Here is a 3,032-nt window from a genome sequence, read left to right as displayed (position 1 = left end):
GATTTTTTATTACTCAACACATTGTGATATACAAGAAACCCAGAAAGGATATTCAGCACTTTAATCAGAAATAAACAAATAAGTCTAAGTTTAAAGTATAGTAGAAGCCATTTAGAATGCAGTACAGGTAAGAGAGGCAATGTATTTCTTACGAGCGAAGGGCCGACCACGTTGCCTGTTAGCCCTAAGCGGACTTAAGAATCATCGCACTGGAATATACGCGCACACAAAAATTGCCTACGGTTGCATTAAAGACTATCATTATTGTTTCAACTAAAGCCTGATTCAATCATCGATGTATCAATAAGAGAGTTACATTGTCGAACTAAATAATAACATGAAGAAAAATACTATAAAACAAGCATATAGATAGCATATCTATATTTGCAGCGTGCCATATGCAAAACCTACTAATCATAGTTCTCGGATGCCAAGATTCGGCAGGGGAAGAAACAATAGTAACGACAGGGCTTCCCAGGCCGTTAGCCAGCGAAATCCCTGTTTACTAAATTATATATACAAATCCATCTACAAAATCGCTACGTGGAACGTAAGAAGTATGTATGAACCTGGGAAGCTGAGGAATATACAGCAAGAGATGTTGCGACGGGAGATTGATATATTAGGAATACGCGATACAAAATGGATCAGCTTTGGCGCACTCAATACCGACAATGGACGAATTTATTACCCTGGAAGCAGCGACACTCAACACAGATATGGAGTTGCTATGATCTTCAGTGAAAAAGTAACGAGATCAGTAACAGGCTTCATTCCGATGTCCGAAAGAATTATAATGCTGCAGCTATTGACAACCCATGGAAAAATGAACCTAATTCAGATCTGTGCGCCAACTGCTGACAAAAATGAAGAAGAAATAGAAAACTTTTATAGCGAACTTCAAAAAACATTACTTCTCACAGCATCTAGAGATATATTCAATGGAAACATTGGCGAAGGAAAGTGCTACCCTAATGTAGGCCCATATGGGCTTGGTGAACGAAACGACAGAGGAGATCGCCTAATAGAATTTTGCCAGGAGCATAAGGTTATAGCCGCAAATACATTTTTTAAATTACCTAAACGACGCCTTTATACATGGAAATCGTCAGCTGACAAAGACGACAAAATCGTTAGAAATCAAATTGACTACATCCTAAAACACAGATATCGAAACTCAATTGAGACAGTAAAGGCATATCCAGGAACAGACGTATCCTCTGATCACAGTCTTCTTATTGCTAGGTTTCAACTTCAACTAAAAAAGGACGCAACAACAACTTAACATACAGAAACTAAAGCCAAAAGAAACAAAAGAAAATCTGAAACACGAAATCAACATAAATCTAGATAGAAACCCAAGAAATAATTGCAACGTAGAGCAGCAGTGGCAATTTTTCAAAACCTCTATATTGGAGCCAATTAAGAAAGTACTTATAACAACCAAATGTAAGAAAAAAGAGTGGATGACCGAGGAAATTCTAGAGTTGATGAATGAAAGGAGAAAAAACAAAACCATCAATACGATCCGCTATAAACAGCTTTAAAACCAAATAAGAAGAAAAAACTACGACGATGGAAAAAGTACATCGAGGAATTATTTCATATCCAGAGAGAAGCTAGTACATCTGTAGATAGCCAAACGGGAGATGTAAGCCTAGAGATATCCAAATCAGAAGTTAGTCAGGCATTAAACTCAATGAAAACCAATAAATCTGCTGGTCCAGATGAATTACCAAGCGAGCTACTAAAGTTGGTCAACGAGAAAAACCTGGACATAATAGTAGAACTGTTCAACGCTATCTATAGGTACTACGGGAATCATCCCTAGAGAAATGTTGATATCAGTATTTGTGTGTTTGCCAAAGAAAGTGAATGCCAAAGAGTGCAGTGACTATCGAACCGTAAGCTGTCACATACCTTGAAAATTCTGTTGAAAATTATCCACGCCAGAATTCACTCTAAACTGGAGCTGGATATTAGTGACATACAATATGGGTTCCGCAATGGTATAGGTACCAGAGAGGCACTCTTCTCCTTCAACGTGCTGACGCAGAGATGTTTGGATGTTAACCGTCCTCTTTACGTCTGTTTTATAGACTACAATAAAGCGTTTGATAAAGTAAAACATGACCGACTCATAGAAATTCTAAAAAATAAAAACCTAGATGAAAGAGATTTAAGGCTAATAATAAACCTTTATTACAATCAACGAGCAATTGTACGAATTTAAAAAGAGACATCTGAACAAATGGAAATAAAGAGAGGAGTCAGGCAAGGCTGCATACTATCACCTCTATTATTTAACGCTTATTCTAAAGAGGTAATTCGAGAAACTCTGGAAGATGAAACAGTCGGCATAAGAGTAAATGGAGTATTAGTTAACAACATTAGATATGCAGATGATACAGTAATAATAGCCGATAGTTTACAAAACCTGGAAATACTTATAAGTAAAATGTAACGTAAAGTAATATGTAGTAGGAAGTACGGACTCTCGCTCAATATCAAAAAGACGAAGTTTATGAAAATTTGTAAAAACAACCATAATACTATCACCTTGCTATGTTCCATCATCTAATTGGTGAACTATCTCCTCACGTAATGCCTACAGGAAACTAATCTGAAAACCCAAAAAATATAATTTCCATCAACATTTACTAACGGCGAAAGAATTTCCAGTAACTACAAATCTGAAACTTGTAGTTGTAAAAATACAATCATCAAACAGGTATTTTATTTGCAACGTTTACTTACCCCCCAGACGCCAAATAACGTACAACGATTTAAAGGATGTATTCAGTAAAACAGGAGTCACTCCACCTCGCTCCAATGCTCCGGACCATCCCTTTCCCTTCTATAGCACTCTGATGCGCGATAGAGGCACAAATATCAGCCAAGAGCCAAATGCTCTTCATGTGAGAGTCCTGGGTAATAGAACTCCAACATGGTTCCCTAATCGTTTTTAAATTCAGAACAACGTGAAGCGCTTTATTCCTGTAATTCTCATGTGGGCAGACAGACGGGGAACT

Source organism: Diabrotica undecimpunctata, chromosome 5 (assembly GCF_040954645.1).
Source record: "Diabrotica undecimpunctata isolate CICGRU chromosome 5, icDiaUnde3, whole genome shotgun sequence".
NCBI classification, from domain to species: Eukaryota; Metazoa; Arthropoda; class Insecta; order Coleoptera; family Chrysomelidae; genus Diabrotica; species Diabrotica undecimpunctata.
Note: the sequence above shows the minus strand (reverse complement) of the source record.